Source organism: Salvelinus sp. IW2-2015, linkage group LG21 (assembly GCF_002910315.2).
Source record: "Salvelinus sp. IW2-2015 linkage group LG21, ASM291031v2, whole genome shotgun sequence".
NCBI lineage: Eukaryota > Metazoa > Chordata > Actinopteri > Salmoniformes > Salmonidae > Salvelinus > Salvelinus sp. IW2-2015.
Genome location: NC_036861.1, coordinates 6,215,261 through 6,235,043, shown reverse-complemented (window position 1 = coordinate 6,235,043; position 19,783 = coordinate 6,215,261). Strand labels below are relative to the sequence as shown.

The 19,783-nt window shown below is 40.8% G+C and overlaps 1 long non-coding RNA gene across 1 annotated transcript; it reads right to left on the bottom strand.

Annotated features, from left to right (window-relative positions):
* Positions 1-3,871: 3,871 nt before the first annotated feature.
* Positions 3,872-19,562, bottom strand: LOC111982282 (uncharacterized). The gene is made up of 5 exons (XR_002879730.2): positions 19,308-19,562; positions 14,379-14,524; positions 11,783-11,952; positions 10,432-11,413; positions 3,872-5,443 (listed from the first exon to the last, which is right to left on the bottom strand). It is a non-coding gene; the product is annotated as an uncharacterized lncRNA (long non-coding RNA).
* Positions 19,563-19,783: the final 221 nt, after the last annotated feature.

Genomic DNA, 19,783 nt, shown 5'->3' with positions numbered 1-19,783 from the left:
TAAACATTACAGCAGCCATTTGGCATAGACTTAATTTTATCTGATTTCAAGGGCAGAAGCAAACCAAAAAAGCAACTTATTAAGGGTAAATGGCAATGTGTGCAACAGCGTGAGAGTTGTCCTACTTTCGAAAACACAAATGCTGTTTATTACGTGCCACATCAGGCTTGTTGTTTGGGGGCTTACAGTAATTCTGTAAAATTACCTATGTGACAATATATTTTTTTTGTTGCCTGCCTGCCTGCCAGGAATTGCATTGAATCGATTAATCAGATCCATGATTAGTTGAGTCCAGGGTTCAAAATAATGACTCGATGTACCTACAGTTGAAGTCGGAAGTTTACATACACTTAGGTTGGAGTCATTAAAACTCATTTTTCAACCACTCCACAAATTTCTTGTTAACAAACTATAGTTTTGGCAAGTTTTTTAGGACATCTACTTTTTCCAACAATTGTTTACAGATTATTTCACTGTATCACAATTCCAGTGGGTCAGAAGTTTACATACCGGTACACTAAGTTGACTGTGCCTTTAAACCGCTTGGAAAATTCCAGAAAATGTCATGGCTTTAGAAGCTTCTGATAGGCTAATTGACATAATGAGTCAATTTGAGGTGTACCTGTAGATGTATTTCAAGGCCTACCTTCAAACTCAGTGCTTCTTTGCTTGACCTCATGAGAAAATCAAAAGAAATCAGCCAAGACTTCAGAAAAACAATTGTAGACCTCCACAAGTCTGATTCATCCTTGGGAGCAATTTCCAAATGCTTGAAGGTACCACGTTCATCTGTACAAACAATAGTACGCAAGTATAAACACCATGGGACCATGCAGCCGTCATACCGCTCAGGAAGGAGACGCGTTCTGTCTCCTAGAGATGAACGTACTTTGGTGTGAAAAGTGCAAATCGATCCCAGAACAACAGCGAAGGACCTTGTGAAGATGCTGGAGGAAATAGGTACAAAAGTATCTATATTCACAGTAAAATGAATCCTATATAGACATAACCTGAAAGGCCGCTCAGCAAGGAAGAAGCCACTGCTCCAAAACCGCCATAAAAAAGACTACGGTTTGTAACTGCACAGGGGAACAAAGCTTGTACTTTTTGGAGAAATGTCCTCTGGTCTGATGAAACAAAAATAAAACTGTTTGGCCATAATGATCATTGTTATGTTAGGAGGAAAAAGGGGGAGGCTTGCAAGCCGAAGAACACCATCCCAACCGTGAAGCACGGGAGTAACATCATGTTGTGGGGGTGCTTTGCTGCAGGAGGGACTGGTGCACTTCACAAAATAGATGGCATCATGAGGAAAGAAAAGTGTGGATATATTGAAGCAACATCTCAAGACATCAGTCAGGAAGTTAAAGCTTGGTCACAAATGGGTCTTCCAAATGAACAATGACCCCAAGCATACTTCCAAAGTTGTGGCAGAATGGCTTAAGGACAACAAAGTCAAGGTATTAGAGTGGCCATCAAAGTCCTGACCTCAATTCTATAGAAAGTTTGTGGGCAGGACTGAAAAAGTGTGCGTGAGCAAGGAGGCCTACAAACCTGACTCAGTTATACCAGCTCTGTCAGGAGGAATGGGCCAAAATTCACCCAACTTATTGTTGGAAGCTTGTGGAAGGCTACCCAAAACRTTTGWCCCAAKTTAAACAATTTAAAGGCAATGCTACCAAATACTAATTGAGTGTATGTCAACTTCTAGCCCACTGGGAATGTGATGAAAGAAATAAAAGCTGAAATAAATTATTCTCTACTATTATTCTGACATTTCACATTCTTAAAATAAAGTGGTGATCCTAACTGACCTAAAACAGGAAATTTTACTAGGATTAAATGTCAGGAATTGTGAAAAACTGAGTTCAACTGTATTTGGCTAAGGTGTATGTAAACTTCCGACTTCAACTGTGACTGCAGAGATGGAGGACAAGCATGTGAAGACTCAAGAGGGAGAAAGAGCTGTGGCAAAGGGAACTGTGTATGTCAACGGAAAGAGAGAGGTTGTATTTTCTTTCTCTGTACTTTACTTTTTTTTCTACAGTAATTGTAATTATTTATCAAATTTTGTGAGGGTGTTATAATTGATTGGTCTGTGGTTGACTAACTACGGGGTTCTCAAAGCTATCGTCAGGGACCCCCAGCCGTTCCATGTGTTTGATCTATTCTAGAGCTAGCACACCTGATTCAAATTTGTCAACTAATTATCAAGCCCTTGATTAGGTGAATCAGGTGAGCTAGTTCAGGGCTACAAAAAAAATWGTGAAACGTCTGGGGGTACCCGAGGAGGGGTTTGAGAATCACTGATCAGGAGCAAAAGCCTATCATCATTCCTGGTACTGGTATCTTGATATAGTATGAGTCTTTTGAGCAAAGTGATAGCAAGTAAGAACATGAACCTTCCAGTGGGCCTTTTCTGAAGAGAGAGAGAGAAAGAGGGTGTGTGTGTATGTGTGGCGTATGTGCATGTCCATTGTAACTCTGTGTCCACAGGATGATGTGATTAGAGGAGTCCAAGCTGAGCGTGGAGTCAGCTGTTCCACACGCAGCTCACACCACCCAACAACCGAAGATGAGCAGAATGGCCAGGGCCATGGACAGAGTTCAAAGAGAAAGGAAGGCAGAAAGACAGGAGTGGAAAAGAGAGATGGAGACAGTCAAGGAAAGCTTAGGTGCAGAGGTGAAGAATGAGATCTGTAAGACCTGCAAGAGAGAGAAAGATGAGTTTGAAGGTAAAGAATTTGTAAAAGAAAGAAAACAATTGAAGGGAAGAGAAATAGTAGATGAAGATGGCGAACAAGGAATTGGATAAGGAGGAGGTAGATAAGAAAAAGAAGGAGGTGGTGAGGGAGAGAGAGAGGAGGATAGTTGAACAAGAAGATAGAGACAGTGGAGAAAAAAACAACAGCCTTGAGGAAGGAGAAAGAGATGCTGGAGAAGAAGAGGCATAATTTGGACATAAAGGAGAAAGAGTTGGAGAGAAAAATGGTGGACAGAAAGGAGATGAGAGAAAGGAAGAAATGGACAGGAAATAAAATGGAGGAGACACAAAAGTTTGGGGAAAAGGATAAAGGGTTGGAGAAGAAGTGGAGAAGAAAAACAACAGTCTTGAGAAAGAGATGCTGGAGAAGAAGAGAGTTTGGAAACAAGAGAGAAAGATGTGGAAAAGAAGGTGGCTAGGAAGAAGGATGTCTCTCTCTTTAAAATAGTCCAAMATCAGAACAAATACAAGGTGTACACCTATGTATTTTCCTCTGCAATGCTTTTGTACATTTCTATGTAAAATGTGTAGTCTTCTCATACTGTAGTTAAGGTTTTGTTGGGGGCTAAAATGTAGACTTTATTGCTGAATAAGTAAATAACAATAAATATAATATTCTGGGGATTACCAAACGATGTCCCAAATCTCAATATAGAGGCATTACTAAGGCCAACTGGAGGCCAAGGTTCTCTGATTAGTATCATGACTAGGGTTGCAAAATTCTGGTAGCTTTTCCAAATTTCTCAGGTTTTCCAAAAACCCTAGTTGGAGGATTTCCTGCTTATTCCCTCCTGATTCCTCTGGGATCTTCCACATTTTGGGAAAGTCACTGTAATTTTACGACCCTAGTCATGACAAATGACTCTGATGACGAAGTACTGGATGGAGGCATAGAGTAGATATTTGTGCTGTCAATTTTGACTTATGTAAACATGGTAATTGCTTAATCATTTTTATTCTGAAAATATGTTCATGTACTGGTAGAAAACTRTATACACTCCAATCCAACTCATGAAAATATACTTTTCTGACATGTAGTTGTAATAACATTTATAAAAAGTTGTCTTTTTTGTCTACGTTCTCAGATATTGTCAGCACAACTTTAAAAAAAGACAAATTGCAGACACTTCCGCTTGGAACACAACCATTCGATACCATTAGATCGATACCAAAGATTATCTAAACTCAGCAAAAAAAATGTACGACCCTTTTTCAGGACCCTGTCTTTCAAAGATAATTCGTAAAAATCCAATTAACTTCACAGATCTTCATTGTAAAGTGTTTAAACACTGTTTCCCCATGTCTTAATTGAAATTACGGATTGCCTCTTATCCACTTGTCGTCCCCTTATTATACATAGCAAGTTTGCACATCAATTGTCAGTAGAAACCACATTTGTTTAGGTAAGTCAGCCATATCAGCTGTTTTTCTTACAAGGTAGTTAAAGAGGCTGAATTAACTGTTTTGCTGCCAGACAAGGCTTCGCTGATAGCCAGGTGTAGCAGTGGTATAGTGCAATTAATGTATAGTTTAGTGGCTTTGCTGACATGCATCCCACAGTTATGTTTTTGACCACCAAGATTTACATGCTAAAAATCAACACTGGTTTAAACCATTGTTCTAAGCATAGTTAACAWTCCCATGTGGAGTCTAGACAACTGTCTGATTGACCAGTGTGCCAGGTGTACTTGTTTTGGAAGCCTTATCTATTCACTCAACCAGTTTGAATACAAAAAGACATCATCCACCCTWGGTGGATGATCAGCAAGACAATAGAATCTGAGTTGAGAACATGTGAGAAGTCTTGAGGGTCCACTCAATGATAGTTATCAAATTTGTTTCAAAGTAATCCAACATGTAAGAATGTAACTAAGCAAATTACATTACATTTTTGGGGGAATCTGGTTTGATCATTACAGTACATTTAAAATCATGTTACACTTAATCCATTACTACCCATCTGTGGGAACTACAGTCTCCATTATTTTAGGTGTAAAATGTTTTAATGATTTCTCAGATCACCTGCAGTCCAGATTGGACCCCTCCCCATGGGCCAGATCCAACACCTCTGATCTAACATCAAGTTGTAAAATCCTCAACTTCCCCTTGAACATATAGTACAACTGCATATTGTGTTTGTCACAAATAACTCCTCTTCTCAATAATGCATTTGTGCTAAAAACAGTAATACACCCACCAACCCAAATAGATCTACAGTTCATTTGTTACAAATTCTCACATTTGTCAGCAGCCCCCTACATTGTTTTGCATCTGCGTACCATGAAATCACCTCCCTTTTCAATGTCATACAAAGGACAGGCAAAAGGACAACAAGAAAGTTATTGCACTAGTTGCTGCACATTTAACGCACAGACAATTCCCCTTATCAATAACACTGAACCACTGGGTGTTCTAGGAATGTCAGGACAAATAAACTGAAGTTTGACACAGCCAGAGACTCAATTAATTGTTGGTTCCAACATAACAAAAAGGCATACAATATTAAACGTTTCTGAAATCCACATCCATTTACAAAACTATAATTTGACTACAAACTACTGTACATGAGAAAAGAGTGGAAAAAAGGAATAAGTAAAATAATTAAAGCATTTTGGCAAGTTGTGGGATATTCATTCGGTCTTCGACGAATGTCCCTTCMTTTGGTTGCTCGGGCTCCTCCTGGTGGAGAGAAAGTACCAAAAACAAATAGCACTTTGAATAATCACTGTCCAGAAACATATACAGACCATCTGATAAATATTAACGAGGGAAATAACAAGTCTAAACCACTGCTTGAATTCCGACAACTAGGGATGGGCGTATGTACAGTATACCAAAATATCGATACTGCCAAATCAAACTGATATGTTCTGGTATCGATACTCTGCTCACTTTCTCTTGATTTAAGCATTGGTGTATTTGCAGGTGTGTTTCTTCAGTATTCATGCATTTTTAATCCAATGGTATTGATATCGGCAATAGTAGCCTGATAAATACTTGGTATGATATCGAAATTGAAATGTGCAGCAAAAAAAAGTTGTTTTATGTTGAAATTATCCAACCCTTGAGGTCAGTTTGCCAGAAACAGATTATGCCGAGTCCTGTGTCTAAAWAATATTCCCAATTGAGAATCTCCATTGAAAGTGCCTTTTAGTCCAGGACAGGGGCTTGTTCTGGGTCCGGGAAACAYCCCATAACGTGTCTCAATCTATTCAAGTGCTACTTCAGCCCTTCCTAATCACCTAGGGCCCCGATTCCGATCAGAGTTAAGTGTGCGTAAATGGATTGCATTTCCCTTTTTAGGGGAACTTTTCGAATAAATGGTGGTGTGGCAGAGGTGTGCCTACAGATACACCATATTCTGACCTTACCTTAATCCCACCCCCTTTACGCCAAGGAAACATGTATAAGGTCTTAGGGAACTACCTTTTTTTTGTATAGACCACATTCCATTTAATTACATTGTTTTGTTATACTTCATTTGCTTCCTCTGTCAATGGCGTCATGGCCATGTGGTTGTTGCTGAGGATCATGAGTAATAGTTAAATCATATATAAAAATAAAGGGATGGGCTAATTCAATCATTATGGAGGAGCGCAGACCAAGTCATAACAGTCTGAAACAGACGCATGGCGCAATACTTGGCTGTATTATCACATAATTCCATGGTTAGTGCAGGCAATAGATACTATTTTACTCTATTCTCCCCATTATAATTCTTTGTACACTAATCTTCAAACATAACCATGGGTTAAAGAACGGAACATTTTTAGAATGAATCAAACCAGTATTTCTTTCTTGCGTAAAGGGTCTCCAAACACATTTGACTCATAAACCTAAATAAGCCGCAAGATCAGAGTATTATTTAATCACCAATTGGTGCAGAAACAGAAATGAAAATGCATATATTTAGAGGTCTTTCTTTCATTGAACCCAAATATTCTGAACCCATTCTCTCAAATTCAAACTAAAAAAAGGTACACTATATTTAAAGGGATGGCTTAAGATAAATGTACTGAAAAACCTATTGAATGAAAACTCCATGAGAAAATCTGTTGGCGAGCAAGTGGGTGGGGGGGGGGGTTCAGCGGTTGAATTACATTTATTCAGTGTGCGCAAGGGAACCACACCTGCAAAGCCCTCTATGCACCTTAAAAAAGGTACACTACATGAACAGTATGTTCATTAATATTAATGTGGAGTTTGTCGTCCCCCCTTGCTGCGATAACAGCCTCCACTCTTCTGGGAAGGCTTTCCACCAGGCAGCGTCAGAGGAAGGTCCTAAAAATTGTCAAAGACTCCAGCCACCCTAGTCAGACTGTTCTCTCAGCTACTGCACGCAAGCTGTACTGGAGCGCCAAGTCTAGGTCCAAGAGGATTCTTAAGAGYTTCTACCCCCAAGCCATACAACTCCTGAACACCTAATCAAATGGCTACCCATCCAAAGTGTGCAGAGGGTCTCCCAAACAGTTAGGTTAGAACATGTAGACACCTAAAGGGCAGTTTCTGGTTCAGGTGAAACAAGCAAGCTGCGCTGGTCTTCCAAAGTGGTCCGTCACGCAATGTACCAAACAAGCATCAACCTCACTCACTACTGAGCTCTGGATATTTGAAAAATACATTAGAAGGGTGTTAGCGTTTTGCCGTTCCACCCAAAAATTATATTACAACAGCCACTGGTGCAGCGCTTCAGAGCATAGCACATCTCCAATGTCAACTCAATAAGCGAGGGACTTGCAAACACACACGCATACAGGTTCATGCAAAGAAGTGAACTAGAGTTAAAAATAGGCTTTTAGTTGCTATAAAACATTTTATAACGCACATAATGTGGTTAGCGTATAGCAAAAGCTGCTGCCTTTGAGAAGTATCAGACTGAATAGATCAGGTGTGGAATAGTTTTTACACTGGATTCTGCTGCCTCGGATTTGAATGAAGTCAAATATTTGTCATAATAAATAACTGAAAATATGAAATATTATTTAATTGTATAAGGGCATAATTAGTGTGCCATGCAGCCCATTATTATTTATATACAGATTGGTCTCTAATATGTAACTGAACGGTTTGCGAGTGAACACTAAATTGGTAGGGTGCCCTAGCCTAGTGCTTAAAGGGATATTACACTCAAATTAAGATGGAGCACCACAAATTTGAAAATTACGCAGTGCTTATCGTTTCCATTCGGATTGCGGCTTGTAGTCAATTCGATGAATACATTCTGAGTCTGATAGTTCTCGGCAAGCTTCTGCAGGGTGCACCCTGTCGGCCAGGCACCATGACCTGTGTGGACTCGGAGGCCTCCTGGCTCTGCACATGCGCTGTCGTCTCGATCAGCTGCTGTCTGACCTACAACAGGAAGCAATCTGCTGCTCAACACACAGACATTGTCCCAATGCTCCAATTATCTCTCCTTTCTCCTAAAGTGTACACTTGTTCACTTCCCTTCACTGATTTGAAATGACTGGAATAAGAAATATGGTAGATACTCCCACTAGCCAATGCTTTTAGATTTGTAGGATGTAGTGAACAAATGCGCCCTTCAGGTAGAAAGAAATATTGGGACGCACCCAAAGCCCTGGGTCGCACTCAGGAGGGTGCTTCACTTAGTATACTGAACATTGCATTAACTCTACACAATGTCCTATCAGAATATTCCATATCGTTGTGCCCTTCTGAACTCAGACTGCTGTTCAAAGAGGCCAAAGAGCCTTGTTGATCATTGCCCACACTAAGGGCGCAATACAGTTGGTAGAAGTGACCACTAACCACTGATACAAGATCAGATATTTTTCATAAGCCTATTTTTTTTAACTTCACCTTTATTTAACCAGGTAGGCTAATTGAGAACAAGTTAATTTGCAACAAAACAAAGGAGATGATTGTGGACTTCAGGAAACAGCAGAGGGAGCACCCCCCTACCCACATCGATGGGACAGTAGTGGAGAGGGTAGTAMATTTTAAGTTCCTCGGCGTACACATCACGGACAAACTGAATTGGTCCATCCACACAGACAGCGTTGTGAAGGCGCAGCAGCACCTTTTCAACCTCAGGAGGCTGAAGAAATTCGGCTTGTCACCAAAAGCACACAAACTTCTACAGATGCACAATCGAGAGCATCCTGTCGGGCTGATTCGACTGACCAGTGTGCGTGTGTATTTTCTCAGGTCCAAACCCAGCTGGARCAGGCTACAAACAAGTTGCAAACGGAGGAAGAGATGAGACAGCAGCTGGCCGTTGAGATAATGTCTAGATGCTTTTATAGTGGAGATCAATTTTATAAATTGCCTGGCTGGGCTGATGAGACAGTGGATTGCGCAGTCAGATGGAACAGAGTAGATCGGCTAAATCTTTGACGTTAAAATGCCTGTGGTAATTTGTGGACAAGACACCGGATTTAATGCGGTTTCAATCAGCATTCCAGATTAGACCCACCCGTTGTATGTCATGACAGCTGACAACCTGTTATAATAATGGTCATAACATATTTAGACCTGTTGTGACATACATATTGTGTTATTTTATGGCTGGTTATGAGTGTCACAACCCACAAAACCTACCACACAAGGCAAAACATGGCATTACACCATAGTCTACGTGTCAACAGTATGTTTGTTATATATACACACACAACATTTAAATAAAATGTACCATATTAAATTATCATTGTAATTGCGCACACATTGGGGTCAGACATGCATCTATCCCAATGTTCTGTTGCTGATGACTGGAATGAATGCAGGAGTAGATTTCAGGAGCAGGACAAGACACCCTCTTTTTGACTGATGACTGATATAAGAGCATGTACGTGATAGGCCTATCTGGCATATATGATTATGATGGTCATAATGCTTCTTGACATTGTCATAAAGTGTATTTTCTTAAACCAAGTAAAGTGACACAGAATGGTCATAATATTTCATGACAGTGTCAGTTTTATCTACAAATTATTTAAAATATGAATGGAAAAAAACTAAAGAATTCATTACAACAAAGGATTTAACAAACTTTCAAAYGAAAGGAAACTTATTGGCAGAAACTGACATTTAATTAGGTGTCATAACCATGCATTAAATAACAATATATGTCACAACAGGTGTAAATATATGGGTCATGACGGTGTTATGACAATATTATGTCAGCTGTTATGACAAGTGTTACCAGATCTTTTTATTATGCTAATTTGATTTCCGCGGGGGCACGGAAATCGACTCTGGGGAGTTAAGTAGATTGTAGTAGTAGATTAGTTGGTAGCCTGTGCCTGCTCAGTCAACTCAGTTGTTGTGTTTGGCATTACAACGATAGGAGTTGGCTAAAGCACAAAGACTGGAATCCAAGCCATCATTTTACAAGTATAGAAACAGGGCAAGTGAAATTCTAAAAGATGTATGAATAAAGTTAGTAAGGCACACTGTAGCAAAACAGAGAACAGAAAACACAAATATCTGTTCTTATGCAACACATTTGAGGTATTACCTCCATATTTCACTACATTTTCTCCCTACTGAACACACCTCAGTTGTCCACATCTGTTCATGATTAAAACTGACTGACCTTAGTCCCAAATAAATGGACACCCATGTTCTTATGTAGTGCACTGGTACAGTAGAACTGAATTRACTAAAGCAAAAGGGGGGGGGGGGCAACTTCATCCTCCTCCGCTCACCTGGAACTGGGCAAGTTGCTCCTCTGCAGCTGCCACTTTGGCCTCCAGGGCCTTCCTGTGCTCATTGTCAGTCTGCAGGGCTTCAGTCCTGTCTCAACACAGCTTCAAGTGTAGATTTTCAGACACAATCTATGATTTTACAACCCAAAGACAATTATATATCTTAATGAGTTTATAACTGTCTTATGAACAAAAAAACAACAAACCTATTACTTCATGTTTCAGTTGTATTAGGGAATTAAATGCTAGAAATGAACTAATTCTCACCCCTTGATGAGTTGAATCAGGTGTTTTAATCTTGGGCTAAATCAAACATGTGCACACTCTGGGAAACCCTGTACTTGAATGAAAATTATGGCCAGAGCTTGCAGGTACAATATCTCTTAGAGTTCTTTGTAATGAAAGCAGTCTAACAGTCTACTTGTGAGTGCTGGACATCTTGAATGTGTTATTCAAGTTGGATTACTACTGAGGCTACAGCATCCAAAGACACTGACATTTTTTCGCCTCTCTCAATTCAGATTTCCTTGATTCCTCAAGTCCTGTCTCCTTTCCGCCTCCTCAAGACTAAGAAGATGGTGGCAGGGAGAGAGGAGATAAGGAATCAAGTTAAGTCGAATTGGGAAAAGGGCATTTTAAAGAGTAGACCACACCTGGGTTGTGTTCATTAGGGCACACCATAGCAGAATGTTTCAACAAAAGAAAATTCATATTTCTTATTGGGGAAAGCCCAGGTAGTTCCACTCCATTTTAAAATTATTATAAATAMATTTAAAAAATTACATTGGGTGCCCAATGAACAAAACTCAAGATTTCCCCATAGAATAGAGAATAGGAGTAGTATTGTTTATTTCCCCATCTACTTGCTCTCGGACAGGCTGGTGGCCTGGTTGAGGGCGTCTCTCAGGATGGAGTTCTCCTACTGCCAGCAGGCCATCTGAACAACGGGGCCATTGTCCAGCTGTTCCTGCAGTCTCGCTATCTGTATGGGGGTGTTAACAAAGAAAAAGTTCATTTTTGTGCTGACCGTTAAGTTTATTTTTATCGTCTTGTCTGCCTTGTACTTTTATAAACAAGTCCAACACATTTTTACCTAGGGGTCACAATACCTTACTACTGTCAAATTCAGAGGCTGCTGTCAATATCACAAAAAGGAAGTAGTGGTAGCAGCAGCTCCACATTCAGTCAGGCACGAGAACATTGTGGAACGTTCAGATGGAAACACATGCCTCTGATGCGGAGTCAGGACTCAAGTCAGCTCTATTCATTGAATTTCTGTCTGGACTGTTCAGTACGTTAAATCACCCCTCCTGAACACAACCCTGACGTTTATGGGGTAGTGAACTCTGACCTTGAGATTGAGCTGCTGGCTCTCAGCCACGTGGTCCTGGTAAGAGGCCTGCATGCGAGCCTGGAGGGCAGTTATCTCCTGAGTGTGAGCACTCAACTCCGAGCTCAGATGGGTCGAAATCTTCGATTTCTCTTGACCGTCGCCATCTTCGATTTCTCTGCGCTCAGCTCCTGTGTTGGCATCGGGGATTGTTAGTGACAGTGAAAAACACTTGGCTAAAGTTGGTGTTCCACCAATCCTGTGGTGCACATTTTTGTTTTACCCTTTTTTTTGTTTTGTTAATCTGTTTCTCCTGAGTGTTCCAACAGGCAGTGTGAGCCAGTGGCATAAATACCRCAGGGAGATACTTACTGTAAGCACCAGCTACCAAATCCTGGCCTACTGCACTGAGGCCAAGACCTGTTTTAAGATGCTACCTAGCCCAACAATTCAATTCATCAACTTATCATCATGCATTTCATTAGTCGAACAAAGCGTATTATGGCATTGTTTGTACCCTGTGCCTGGAAGTCAGTAGGATGTTGGTTTACCCAATGATCTCTCCTTCCTCCCAAAGTGTGCACTTGTTTATTTCCCTTCACTGATTTGAAAGGACATTACTGGTATAAGAAATAAAGTGGAAATACCCAGTAGCCCATCCCTCCAACAATCCAATGCTTTTAGATTTGTGTACACTTAAGGAAAAATAAGATTTTATTGGGATGGACCCTTGGGCTTTTACGGACAAAATAACCTCTGTTGGGAAATATCAGAACAAAGGCGTTTCCAAAACTACTAGAATGATTCAATGTTAAGGGTGTAAAACTTACAATATTAAATTAATTTGTTAACAAGTGTGAAATGCTAGTGTTCTTTATTACTTGTTGCTGTGCTTAAATAATTCAAAGGTGTCTGCAGTTTAGAAGTGTGTGTATGACTGTTTGACAAAAAAAATATTCCATCATGCACAATCATGTCCGAGTCATTTTAACCGTAACCAAGGTTTCTCAATCTTGTCTCAGAAAACGCCTGCTCCTCTTTATTTATGCATGCATACAGTGCATTGGGAATGTATTCAGACCCCTTGACTTTTTCCACATTGTGTTACGTTACAGCCTTATTCTAAATTGTATTACACATTTTTTTTCTTTCTTACCTATATGCAAAAACAAAAAAACTGAAATATTACTTACATAAGTATTCAAACCCTTTACTCAGTACTTTGTTGAAGCACCTTTGGTAGCGATTACAGCCTTGAGTCTCCTTGGGTATGGCGCCACAAGCTTGGCACACCTGTATTTGGGGAGTTTCTCCCATTCTTCTCTGCAGATCCTCTCAAACTCTGTCAGGTTGGATTGAGGGCGTCTCTCAGGATGGAGTTCTCCATCCTGAGCATTGATATTTTCAGGTCTCTCCAAAGATGTTTGATCAGGTTCAAGTCTGGGCCACTCAAGGACATTTAGAGACTTGTCTGAAGCCACTCCGGCGTTGACTTGGCTGTGTGCTTATGGTTGTTGTCCTGTTGGAAGCTGAACCGTCGCCCCAGTCTGAGGTCCTGAGCAGGTTTTCATCAAGGATCTCTCTGTACTATGCTTCGTTCATCTTTCCCTCGATCCTGACTAGTCTCGCACTCCCTGCCACTGAAAAACATCCCCACAGCATGATGCTGCCACCACCAGGTTTCCTCCAGATGTGACGCTTAGCATTCAGGCCAAAGAGYTCAATCTTGGTTTCATCAGACCAGAGAATCGTGTTCCTCATGGTATGAGTCCTTTAGGTTATTTTGGCAAACTCCAAGCGGGCTGTCATGTGCCTTTTACTGAGGAGTGGCTTCTGTCTGGCCACTACCATAAAGGCCTGATTGGTGGATGGCTGCAGAGATGATTGTCCTTTTGGAAGGTACTTCAATCTCCACAGAGGAACTCTGTCAGAATGAACATCGGGTTCTCAGTCACCTCCCTGACCAAGACTCTTCTTCCCCGATTGCTCAGTTTGGCCGGGATGCCAGCTCTAGGAAGAGTCTTGGTGGTTCCAAACCTCTTCCATTTAAGAATGATGGAGGCCACTGTGTGCTTGGGGACCTTCAATGCTGCAGAATTGTGTCACCCTTCCCCAGATCTGTGCCTCGACAATCCTGTCTCGGAGCTCTACGGACAATTCCTTCAACCTCAAGGCTTGGTTTTTGCTCTGACATGCACTGTCAACTGTGGGATCTTATATAGACAGATGTGTGCCTTTCCAAATCATGTCCAATCAATTGAATTTACCACAGGTGGACTCCAATCAAGTTGTGGAAACAGGGTGTACCTGAGCTCAATTTCAAGAATAATAGCAAATGGTCTGAATACTTACGTAAATAAGGTATGTTTATTTGCCACCATTTCTACAAACCTATTTTCACTGTCATTATGGGGTACTGTGTATAGATTGATGAGAAAAACATTTAATACATTTTAGAAATAACAAAATGTGGAAAAAYTCAATGGGTCTGAATACTTTCCGAATGCACTGTATGCCTGCATTTCTTCTAAAGGGAATGCGGAGGTGACTCGGCCACAGGCCACTGTTTGTAATGCTTGCGTGTGTCAGTCTCTCATTCTGTAGAGGAATACTGTACCAGTTGCCAGGAGTCGAGGCCAGCCTTGTCACTGAGCACTTCGATGAGCCTTTGGRTCTCTCCCTCGCTGAATGTCATGCTGCTCACAGCAGACAGAGTCTTGTATGGCAGGAGGGGAGCAGTCGCAGAGTCAACGTCAGCAACCACTACAAGGAGAGCGAGTTAGATGATAAGTCTGCCAGGGAGTTCACTATGTCARGGGTTACAGGATGTACTACTCGAGTATCATTTGGTTAACTTACTAGTTTAGAAATTGAATAGTAAACATACTTTACTATAACTTTGATGAATGACTTAATTGTTTCTTACTTGTATGACTAAACTAGTAATAAACAAAAAATAAGTTGGGGGATGGTTAGAGGGGGAGGTCTTGGGAGAATGAAGGGCCATGTGATCTTTAATTCTATACTGAACAAAAATAATGCAACATGTTACAGTTCATAAGGAAATCAGTCAATTTAGATAAATGAAATTAGGCCCTAATCTACGTATTTCACATGACTGGGCAGGGGCGCAGCCATGGGTGCAGGGTCGCAGCCATGGTGGAATCAACCCCTATGTTGATTCCACAGGTGAAGAAGCCAGATGTGGAGGTCCTGGGCTGGCGTGGTTACAGGTGGTCTGCGGTTGTACGTAATGCCAAATTCTCTAAAATGACATTGGAGGCGGCTTATGGTAGAGAAATTAACATTCAATTCTCTGGCAACAGCTCTGGTGGACATTCCCACAGTCAGCATGCCAATTGCACGCTCCCTCAAAACTTGAGACATCTGTTATGTGTTATGTGACAAAACTGCACATTTTAGAGTGGCCTTTCTGTCCACAGCACAAGGTGCACCTGTGTAACGATAAGGCTGTTTAAATCAGCTTCTTGATATGGATTACCTTGGCAAAGGATAACATCTTCACTATCAGTGTTGTCAACAAATTAGTGCACAAAATTTGAGAGAAAAAAGTTGTGCATGTAGAACATTTCTGGGACCTTTTCTTTYATGTGCAATAATGTTTAAAAGCCTTTATTCATTTAGAAAAATGTGTTGGCTGRCTCACTGATCTAATATATTACAATGATCAGTCAAATAGGAAAATTACAGGCAGGGGTAGAGATGGCACGCATGAGTGTCTCGCAGAACTTGAGAAGTTCATACCAGTASGCTATTCGTCCCCTGCGGTACAGGAGAAGACTGACACACGAAAGGCACTAATTACAATAATCATACATTTTACTGAATCTGTAACAATTTGCGTACTATTGAAAATTAAGTAATTGATTATCAACCTAAACTAATGGTCATCTATCAATTGATTAATTTATTGGGATTTTCTAACAGTAACCAGATTCTTATCGTTTAGGGTTAGGCTTTCTTGTTTTAGTGGCCCAGCTTTGGTCAGAGTCTTTGAGGAAAGGGAAACATTTTTTTTGCCCAGTGCCTATGCACTCGTGCCTATGCGTCTCACACATTCCGGTCACTACATTGGTAAAGATGGACCAAATGTTGCTGGGTAAAAWMAACAATCTCTCCATTTCAGGAGCTGGTAGCATGGCACTTCTAGTAGGGTTAAAGAAAAACAGATGTCTGAGAAAAGCTCTTCTCACAGAGGACTGAGAGTTCAGCATGCAACATTTCACCCACAAGAGAAYTCATGTTACGCAACCCCTCAAAAGACACATATACCCACSCCCCATCTACGTTCATGTAAAAAACACACACTCAGTCTCCAGTTTGCAGAGGATGGTTTGTGCTGTGGCGGAGATCTTTGTGGGCTATACTCGGCCTTGTTTCAGGATGGTAAGTTGGTGGTTGAAGTTATCCCTCTAGTGGTGTGGGGGCTGTGCTTTGGCAAAGTGGGTGGAGTTACTGTCTCTTATACACATCTAGATGTGTATAAGAGACAGCCCCAGTGTCCTGTGTGAATTTAAGTATGCTCTCTCTAATTCTCTCTTTCTCTCTCGGGGGACCTGAGCCCTAGGATCATGCCTCAGGACTACCTGGCATGATGACTCCTTGCTGTCCCCAGTCCACCTGGCCGTGCTGCTGCTCCAGTTTCAACTCTTCTGCCTGCGGCTATGGAACCCTGACCTGTTCACCGGACGTGCTGACCTGCTGTTTTCAACTCTCCAGAGACCGCAGGAGCGGTAGAGATACTCTYAATGATCGGCTATGAAAAGCCAACTGACATTTACTCCTGAGGTGCTGACTTGCTGCACCCTCGACAACTACTGTGGACAGGGCCAAACAGGAAGGATATAACTCCACCCACTTTGCCAAAGCACAGCCCCCACACCACTAGAGGGATAACTTCAACCACCAACTTACCATCCTGAAACAAGGCCGAGTATAGCCCACAAAGATCTCCGCCACAGCACAAACCATCCTCTGCAAACTGGAGACTGAGTGTGTGTTTTTTACATGAACGTAGATGGGGCGTGGGTATATGTGTCTTTTGAGGGGTTGCGTAACATGAGTTCTCTTGTGGGTGAAATGTTGCATGCTGAACTCTCAGTCCTCTGTGAGAAGAGCTTTTCTCAGACATCTGTTTTTCTTTAACCCTACTAGAAGTGCCATGCTACCAGCTCCTGAAATGGAGAGATTGTTGTAGTTATTTGACCATGCTTGTCATTCATGAACATTTGAACATCTTGGCCATGTTCTGTTATAATCTCCACCCGGCACAGCCAGAAGAGGACTGGCCACCCCTCATAGCCTGGTTCCTCTCTAGGTTACTTCCTAGGTTTTGGCCTTTCTAGGTAGTTTTTCCTAGCCACCGTGCTTCTACACCTGCATTGCTTGCTGTTTGGGGTTTTAGGCTGGGTTTCTGTACAGCACTTTGAGATATCAGCTGATGTACGAAGGGCTATATAAATACATTTGATACACCTGTATGCAGTTGCTCTGCACAAATTCCCTATGAGTTACTAGACTAGGAACCATTCCAGAGAAGGACTCCTTCAAGAGTCAGCTTTCAGCCACTCATAGGCAATGCTGACTCAATACAGTAGATAAGGGCTGCCTACCAAATGGTACCCTAGTTCTTATGTAGTGCTCTGTTGACCAGGGCCCTCTGTTCAAAAGTAGTGCACTACATAGGAAATAGGGTTCCATTTGGGACGTAAACAAGACCTCAGGTGAAGAAAAAATGCTGACTAAAGGAGTGAAAGACACACGCTTTCTCCCTCTCTTCAATAGTCAAATACTCATAATAGATTAGAAAGCAATAGTATCAATCTTATGGAACACAAGCATTTGGGTATCCATTCTGAAACAGATACTTWRGGATAAAATGCTTTAGTGTTGAATTTAAATTACTTGACAAGGTGATTGGGAGACATTCAATCAAACTGAAATAAACTCCTAAAGGAGCAAACAGTTGATTTATATCAACATTATCCTATAGATAAATAGGGTCACTAAACAATTGGTTTTGCAATGGGCAACTACTCCTCCAATGATGCTTTAAAACAAAACAAAAATGTGGGTGTGCAGTGATTATGCAGTAGCCCATATTGATGAGGTAAAATGTCAACARAAAACTGTAAATAAAAGTATCCAAAGCCTTCACATCGTTCTCTAGCTACAGATTGTTACACCAGATAATGCGATTTAACCAAATATTGTTGGTATCATTACTGGGAGCTACAGCTTAGGTACTGTGTCGTGTAGGACAGAGAATTTTCGACCAACCTTAACGATACTATTTYCGTTCTCGACACGATCAAACATGCATCTTTTAAAATGTCCTTGTCCAGTTGCATATGGTCGGGTTGAATTTAGAAAATGCTCCCTTATTAAAATAAAAATGTTGCTCCATGAAGTAATCCAACAATACGTACGCATATTTATTACTTCAATTCTTCCATTAGATCAAGACAATTGAGTCCCATGACACTTAGGGAGTGGACCTACCCGTTTCAATCAATGGTCGAAAATGACCTGTACTGCACCAAACAGTACCTAACCTGGAACTCCCAGTAATGGATATCAACAATTGTTGGATAAATCAYATTCTGGTGTAACAATCTGTAGYTAATCATTCTAATGTAAAAATGCCTAATGTATCAAAATACACTAACGTTACATACATTTACCCTAACTGTAGATAATGCTGAATTCCAGAGTGTGTAGAAGGGCTTACGTGTCTACAGACAATTAACCCCTTGTTATGTAACAMGAAGAGTACAGTTGCTTTCACGTTTCTACACATAGCTTACTTGACCACTTGCCAGTTTCACAAAGTTTATTGGCATCATACAACTTACAGTACCTCAAATATGCTACCCATTAGAGTTAGACAATTAATAATTTAAAAGCGTTTGAGAATATTATTCAGAATAGGTTTATGTGGCGTTTCACCACAGGCAGGCCTACAATAGCGTACTTTATATACTAGTCTCATTCTGTAAAGTTGTTCATTTTAAAACATCAGGCATCTCCTCCACACGAAATACATTTAACTGGGAAATTTGTTTTCGTTGGCCCTAGTTAAGAAAACTTAACTCCAGTGTACAGTAGTATCTTTAGCTACGTGTCCCCCAGAGACGGCCCACAACAATCATTAGAGCCCGTTGATTGATCACTCATTGACCGCAGCATCTCAATTTGCTTGATGTTGAGTCCTTTAACTCAAGTATATGAGAAAGGAAATAAGGCTTTCCCGATACCATCAATACAGCCATTAAAATACATCGTCACTTGGTTTGACTATGTAATATATATATAAAGATCAAGCAACATTGTATCATCGATAGTTCCGAAATCAAAGTTAAGAATATATTTTTTTCAACGTGAAATATAATCTGTTCATTTTCCGACATGCATTTGTCTATTCGTACGAGGCTGAGTTACAACTGTTCCTTACACTACGCTCAGTTAAGACAATGTCCTATTCTTTTTTTAAATTACTCAAATTGTTTTACAAAGAAACTCTTACCCCGACCACCAATATTCACTGTTTCTGAATAGCCGCTGAGTGTGGAGTCGTGGCACTTTCTCTGAGCTGGCGAAAAGCCATCCCGTTGCCCAAAAAACGAATTTCAAAGAGCGATTTCATTGGGTAGAGGGAGATCAGTCAAAGGCATTTAATAAACTAATGCATGTGTGCTATGTGGATATGCATAGTACCCTCCCATTTAAGTGAACCTAATTCGGGTTCACTTAAATGGGAGGGAACAAAGTGAAGTGAGAGGGAGAGATAAATAGATACTGCTGGAACAGTCCAACAGAAATAGATATGGAGACCTAAATTTGAGACTACAAATCCCAAAAGTCGGGCTTTATTGGACAGTCACACCTCCTCTGTCTCGTGCATCCTAAAACKGTGTCTTCATTACCACAGCCACAAAGTTTTAAAAAAAAACGCCTATTTCTACCATTTATCTTTTTAAAGGTTTCAACTAGTTACCACAG